Below are 8,279 nucleotides of genomic sequence, written 5' to 3'. Positions count from 1 at the left end.
CGTCGCTGAAAAAATAAAACGAATGAGTGCATCGATAAGTACGCGGTAACACTACTTTCAGACCATTTAAAAGCTTTAAGTAAAGGTTCATAAGTTGCAAGAAAGTAATGAAGTCGAATAGAAATTAATTTAGTTGAAGCGCACAATTCTTTTGTTTTGCGTTTCAGGTCGGCAGAACGGGCGAAACGGGTTTGGGACCCATTTGGCTTACTCGATTCAGAATCGATTCCACGTTGTTTTTCTCGAACGTGTGTAATTAGGCTTATTGACAGAGAAGCAAATTTTAGGGAACAAATATGTAGGTTTAGATTTAACCATTTGCTCCCTATTTGAAATGTATCTACGTGATAAACTGTTTTGCGAGTGTGTTTGCATGGATGAGCTTAAACTGGTATGGGTGTGGGGAAAACACGACCGACACGTCTGTCACCGCCGATTGATTGCATTTTGAAGGAATATGACTGGATTACGGAAAAATATGTGGACTTACTGCAGAGCCAGGCAAAAGAGTAGACTTGCTCGCAAAACACGTGAAACAGCCGATGTTTGATAGCTGAAGGCGCACACCAAAACACACTACCGACAGATTCTCAAAAGTCGTCTGCTAACGATGCAAGGGGAGGGTACTCGTGTTTTTGTTTTGGTTCGCTAGCATCTGGTTATCTTGTAAGTTGAATGTTCGTTTTTTTCGACCTGCATTGCTTTCATAATGAAAGAAACTTTTGCTTATTGCATCTCATACATCAGATCAGTTCTGAGATTCATTTTTGCGTGCAACTGATATGGTTTTCTGAGCCGTGCAATACGATTTTAGAACTTCATACAAATGTGTCACATTGTTCGGCGCGAGGTCAAAGGTCGGGAGGAAAGTAGTCCTTTGCCCAAATCGGAATCTGCACTATCATATATTTTTTGGAGTCCATGATGTATTTATTGAGCTATAAAAATACAACATATATACCCATACTGAAGTAACAGAGACAAAGAAGGGAGGTCATGGGATATATATATGTAACAAAAACATAACAAACACACACTCAAATACACACAAACAAAACAAAATACAAACTCACACAAAAATATATACAAACAAATCAATTTCAATAACACACAAATACATAAATTTACAAACAAAAGAAATACACGAGTGTAAGAAAAAAAAAATCAAACGAAACAAAACGCGCACACACTTATACATACAAAGAAAACACAATACAAGCACACACACAATTAAAGAACAAGTCGCGTAAGGCGAAAATACAACATTTAGTCAAGTAGCTGTCGAACTCACAGAATGAAACTCAACGCAACGCAACGCAGCAAGACCGTATACTCGTAGCATCGTCACTCCACCGCCCGTGGCAAAGGCAGTGCCAGTGGAATTGACAAGAAGAGCGGGGTAGTAGTTGCGCTGAGAATTAGCACGCTTTTGTGTACCTCTCTTCGTTTTAACTTTCTGAGCGTGTTTTTAATCCAAACATATCATATCTATATGTTTTTGGAATCAGGAACCGACAAGGAATAAGATGAAAGTGTTTTTAAATTGATTTCGAAAAAAAATTTTGATAATAATTTTTATATATTTAATTTTCAGAGCTTGTTGTTAATCCAAATATAACATATTTATATGTTTTTGGAATCAGCAAATGATGGAGAATAAGATGAACGTAAATTTGGATCGTTTTATAAAAAAAATATTTTTTTTACAATTTTCAGATTTTTAATGACCAAAGTCATTAATTAATTTTTAAGCCACCAAGCTGAAATGCAATACCGAAGTCCGGACTTCGTCGAAAATTACTTCACCAAAATTTCAACCAATTTAATTGAAAAATAAGAGCGTGACAGTGCCGCCTCAACTTTCACGAAAAGCCGGATATGACGTCATCAAAGACATTTATCAAAGAAATGAAAAAAACGTTCGGGGATATCAATCTCAGGAACTCTCATGTAAAATTTCATAAAGATCGGTCCAGTAGTTTGGTCTGAATCGCTCTACACACACACACAGACAGACAGACACACACACACACACACACACACACACACACACACACACATACACCACGACCCTCGTCTCGATTCCCCCCTCTACGTTAAAATATTTAGTCAAAACTTGACTAAATATAAAAACAGCAGACGATCACAAACCACTGTTTAAGTACGCATATGAACCAACATTTACGTTGTCTAAACCAGATCATTAAATTCATTTTTTAGGCGTGGAATATTCCTCTCTTTTTTGACATCCTCGAGGCTAATTAATAAACACAATAATAAGGGTATTTATATGGCGCAAATCCTGATATAGTTCTAAGCGCCTTACAATTAATGTTCTATATCATAAAGTTTCATTAAAGCAACAATAAACATTTAAAGAACCTAAACAACGAAGTGACTGTGGCAAGATGAACAAAGTCAAAAAACAAAGGAATACTGTACTCACCAATACAAGAACGAGACAAGACGGTACGAATTTTCGCTTATGGAAGCTTCATCAGGAAAAACAAGAACACAAAATCTTCAAATAATTCACACACACAAAATCGCACTCTGCGCGGGAAACACCCAAGCGGTTTATCTTTGATAAGTGACCAAGTCATGTAAAAGCCCGCCCCGTTTTGGGAATACCACGTTATGTCCCAAATGGACACTAGGTCTGGGGACAAAACAAAACAAGTGAGCATAGCAGAGAATACCATGAGCTGAATCGTTCAAACGGGAAGGACTGCGTCTTTAAGGAAAACGTCAACTCACCATCTTTCTCATCTGCCCCGTCTCCAGTGGTATTGTAAAATCCGTCTGGACATCCTGACTTGCACACGAGAGTCGAGTTCGTCTTCAGACAGCATTCCGCAGTAGCGTCACTTGTTGAACAGTTGTCATGGTTTCTTGACTGCTAAACAGAAAACAAGACGCTTGAAGCAATAACAAAACATTCAAACATTCTGTCGGCTTTAAAGATCTAAACTGGGCACACTGCATCCGTATTCACCGAGACCTGAGTCTTGGTTGACCGAAACCCGTCGACCAAAGTTCAGCGCAGACTGGGTTGGTAAAAACATATTCACAATAAACATGATTTTCGCAACACGGATTGTGTTGTTTTTTCCGCTCGTTTTTAATTAAAACACAACATATCTTTCACAATTTGAATTGATGAAGTTATAGATTACACAATGAAACAACTTTTGTATATGTACGTTATTGCTATTGCACATGAGTTCATTATTTTGTAAGCTCACAAGCTGAATTGCAATCCCATGGACCGGACTGGGTCAAAGATTGTTTGATGAATATTTGAATGAACTTGTTTGAACAAAAGTGGTCGCCACATTGCGTTGACCATCTGTGAATATCATTCACATGAAGTCTCATGTGAAGTGCTATAAACGTCTGGACAGTAGTGTTAAATCACAACCAGGTTTCGGCTGAGAGAAAATGACGCACTGATTCATTTGGCTCAAACAAGTGACAATAGTCTTCTTAGTTAGGGTTAGGACCTTGTGTGTGTGTGTGTGTGTGTGTGTGTGTGTGTGTGTGTGTGTGTTCGTGTGCGCGTGCGTGTGCGTGTGCGTGTGTGTGTGTGTGTGTGGAACGGTGAGAGCAAATCGGACGTCATTGCTTCGCAGCCGCTGGTGTGATTGACTGAATTTTTAATCACGCATCAGCGTTCTTCTCTGGGTTTGTTTCTGTTTTTCTACTTCTACTTCAATGGTGATAGTTCCAACTTTTTCAAAAACACGTGTCCAGGCAGTGTGCGAACCACACATCTTTCACCAGAAATCAGTCACTGCTTCGACCCCCGACCCCCCCCTCCCCCCCAAAAAAAAATAAAGAGAAAAAGAGAATGTATAAATTATTATCTTCTAAGCATCTACTGAAAATCATATTCAACAACAACACATTTTTAAACATGATGACCGAACTTGACGATGGTTTCACTTCCCTGTCTACGTAATGACATATTAGCTGGACAATGCCGTAGTGTTATCATACGCGGGACTATTGCGTAGGTCTTAAAATAACCGATTTCTCTTCCCGGTTACTATACCGTTCTAACGACATGTCTAAATTCAGATCAGACAACTTTCGATCAGCTGATCAATCGTGGTGTGTTTCCGCTTTTTTTCAGTAAATTGCATGGAACATGAACAAACGATTGCAGTTATCAACGCAGGATAAGTAACAAGTATATTAGTAGTGGTCATGGGATGTAGAAGCGGGATCAAAGGCAGTAGCAATGGCATAGGAGTACACTGGAACCCTAAACAAATCTGATAAAATCAGGTCTTAAAGGCACAGAGCAAAAAATCTGCCTCCCCGAACCACACATGACGCCCAGTTGAGAGAGCCTGCGAGGCTCTGTAGCTGCTGCTTGCTTGCGCGTTGTTTCCGCTGAAACTGCTGTAGCTTCTGTCGTAGCTGTTGTATCTTGTCGTTGCCCAACGACAGTGTGCAGGCCTGGGTGTCAATGTCCACCCCCAGGAAGGTGATGCGCTGGGTAGGCCCCACCACTTTCTTCCAACTGATGTTAAATCCTAATTCTCTGAGTAATCTAATCAAGGTAAAAAGCATTTTTTCACACTCTTCTTTTGTTTCTGTTGCTAACAAAAAATCATCAATATAGGCCACTACTCCACTCATTCCTCGTCTAATCATACACCGTCTCACAGCCTGTGAAATCCTATGGAAATGAGCGGGACCTACGTTACTGCCAAACGGCAGTCTGCTGTCAAAAAGATAAGCCTAGGTGTTTTGTCATCACCAAAAACCCATTTGAGTCCAGTTACCTGATAGTTCTCTGGGTGGATACACACAGATCTGTATGCTGCTTGAAGATCAACTTTAGCGCACCAATATCCGCTCTTTGCTAATTTACAGGCATCTCTTAATGTTTGAAATTTAACACTTTCCGGTATTGAGTAATCGTTCATTGCTTGTCCATAAGGTCTGCTGCCATCGTGAATGAGTCTGATTTCTTTATCGTTTTTTGGTATAGCTGCCAAGGCACTAACTATGGTAGGCTTCTTTGAAGCAATAACGTAGTTTCCTTTATTTATCTGATCTATGAGTTCCTGCTCTACTACTACTTTATGCTGTATCGCTGATTTGTGGTTCTTATGTTCTACTGGTGTTACTACACTGCCTCTTGCAATAATGCGAAAACCGTGTTCTATGCCATCCAACAAAAAGGTCTTATCGCTATCATCTACCAGCTCATTTTGCCAAATATGAAGTTTTGCGCTAATGGAAGAACTACCACAGAGAAAGTTACAATTGTCAGGGTTCTGTGCTGCATAAGGACTAGAGTGGTTGGGGCCTACCTTGGCCGTAGAGACAATTTGCTGTGCTGGATCCTATATCAGGGGGTGGCTGCCAGGGTTCGCTGAGTGCTGGGTTGTGGGATGGTCCTTGCTGCAGCTGCTGCACGCGTGCTCGTAGATACAACGTGGACCATAGGCGCATGACCCCTTGTTGTACTGCAGGCACACCTCTTTGTCCCCGGGTCCTGTCGGTCGCTGTCGGTGCGCGCCACTGGCTCCGCCGTTGCCGCCAGACTTCTTGATGGTTGGCGTAGCCCGCTCCCGAAGCACAACTGTCGCCAGGTGTGGTGCTTCGGTCCCCCAGGACAATTTGTCGGCCGCCTGACGCTGTCGATATTCGTCGTCGAAGATGAGCACAGACTGCCAGGTGAAACGGCAGCCTAACTCCCCCACCATCTCTGTGTAGCGTAGATAGGCCGCTACATCAAAGTCTTTATCCCGGGACAGGAGTGTGGCCATGATTCTGGCATTTGCCACAATCCAGGCGGAGGGTGACACCCGATCTAACTTCGGCTTTGTATTGGGTAATTTGATTGTCACCCCTCCGCCAAGAGACACCTCCTCCTCAAGAGCCAACGAGGATGAAACAAAATCGATGATTTTTAAACTCTCACCTTTGGGTCTTGCCGGCGTCACTGGCGAACCGTCCATGTTGAGTCGCCCCAACAATTCCGCCAAACCACTGGCACCTCTGGCGGTGTCGTTGCTCATGGGGCCTCCCCGGCCCCCATCTTTTGCTTGCAGGGTTTTAATCCCTGCCCGAAGCAGGGCAAGATGCCCCCTTTTTATGTTGGCACTCAGGGAGTCCAAATCCTCCGGCTCGACACATTTGAGGGCCGCCAACGAATCGAACCCCTCTTTGACGAGGACGCTGGTCACCGCTGAAGGAAGGTTTGACTCCTTACACCATTGTTCTATTTCGGACATGATCACCAAATAATGTTCAATTTCCGACGCGCGCACTTCAATGCTGCTGCTGCTGCTGCCGCTGCTTTGCCGCTAATGCAAGAGCGTGTATCCTCTGGCACTCCCTTGCCAGAAAGTTTGGCGCCAAAACCTCCACTACAACACCCTCCCCCCTCCCTCCTTACTTCTAGGCCCCGCCCACATCCGCTATCTCCATTCCTTCCCCCTTCCTCACCATCCTTGTCCAGTCCTAAATACCATCGCCTCACCTTCAGTTTAAAAACAATTTATCGTTCCTCTAAACTGACACATAAATTCAGATCAGACAACTTTCGATCAGCTGATCAATCGTGGTGTGTTTCCGCTTTTTTTCAGTAAATTGCATGGAACATGAACAAACGATTGCAGTTATCAACGCAGGATAAGTAACAAGTATATTAGTAGTGGTCATGGGATGTAGAAGCGGGATCAAAGGCAGTAGCAATGGCATAGGAGTACACTGGAACCCTAAACAAATCTGATAAAATCAGGTCTTAAAGGCACAGTGCAGCTCACAGCCTTCGTTTTGCGTTTTTGTTGCAGCTGAGTGCATTTACAGTTCAAAAATCCTCCTATGGTAGTAAAACAAACCCAAAACTACCCAACGACGACATCTGTGAAGCTCGACAGTTTCTTGTTCACGCGAGTGCATAAATTAACCTAGTTAGTACGTGGTGTTTGGTCGTAGTTCGATTCAACTGAGTGATTCCGGCCTCCATTTTGTTTTACACAAACTCATGATGACGTCTGACATAGTTTGCTAGTGACGTGTCTTTTTGTGCATGGTGTGCTCCAGGGGCCTAGATCCAAAAATAGGCCAAGACCAGCCGGGTCCGAGTACGAAATTAATTCGTAAAAAAATCGCAGTTCTTGACTCTTTGGGTGCAAGTCAATGAAACTTGGTAGTTCTTCTAACGGATAGCTGCCTGAGGTATGACTAAAAGCCCCAGGGGCTCCGTGCACCTGGATTTGACAAGTTCAGTACCTTTAACAAACCCCGGGTTAGGGGGAAGAATTTACCCGATGCTCCCAAGCATGTCGTAAGAGGCGACTAACGGATTTTGTTTCTCCTTTTACCCTTGTTAAGTGTTTCTTGTATAGAATATAGTCAATTTTTGTTAAGATTTTAGTCAAGCAGTATGTAAGAAATGCGAAGTCCTTTGTATTGGAAACTTGCATTCTCCCAGAAAGGTAATATATTGTACTACGTTGCAAGCTCCTGGAGCAAATTTTTGATTAGTGCTTTTGTGAACAAGAAACAATTGACAAGTGGCTCTATCCCATCTTCCCCCTTTCCCCGTCGCGATATAACCCTTCGTGGTTGAAAACGACGTTAAACACCAAATAAAGAAAAGAAAGAAAGGTCTTAACAAGTCGCGTAAGGTAAAAAAAAAAAACATTTAGTCAAGGTGAGGAACTCATAGAATGAAACTGAACGTACTGCATTTTTTTTCACCAAGACCGTATACTCGTAGCATCGCCAGTTCACCGCTCGTGGCAAAGGCAGTGAATTTGACTAGCCAGAATAGCGAGGTAGATGTTACGCTGAGCAGGATAGCACGCTTTTCTGTATCTCTGTTCTTTTTAACTCTCTGAGCTTGTTTTTAATCCGAATATAACATACATATATGTTTTTGGAATCAGAAAATGATGAAAAATCAAGTGAAATTGTTTTTGGATCGTTTTATAAAAAAAATAATTTTAATTACAATGTTCAGATTTTTAATGACCAAACTCATTAATTAATTTCTAAGCCTTCATGCTGAAATGCAATACTAAAGTCCGGCCTTTGTCGAAGATTACTTGGCCAAAGTTTCAATCAATTTCATTGAAAAATGAGGGTGTGACAGTGCCGCCTCAACTTTTGCAAAAAGCCGGATATGACGTCACATTTATCGAAAAAATGAAAAAAAAGGACTGGGGATATTATTCCCAGGAACTTTCATGTAAAGTTTCATGAAGATCGGTCCAGCAGTTTTCTCTGAATCGCCCTACACACACACACAC

This window comes from Littorina saxatilis, linkage group LG11, assembly GCF_037325665.1.
Source record: "Littorina saxatilis isolate snail1 linkage group LG11, US_GU_Lsax_2.0, whole genome shotgun sequence".
Lineage (NCBI taxonomy): Eukaryota > Metazoa > Mollusca > Gastropoda > Littorinimorpha > Littorinidae > Littorina > Littorina saxatilis.
The sequence above is the reverse complement of the archived record's forward strand: the minus strand, read 5'-3'. Positions refer to the sequence as shown.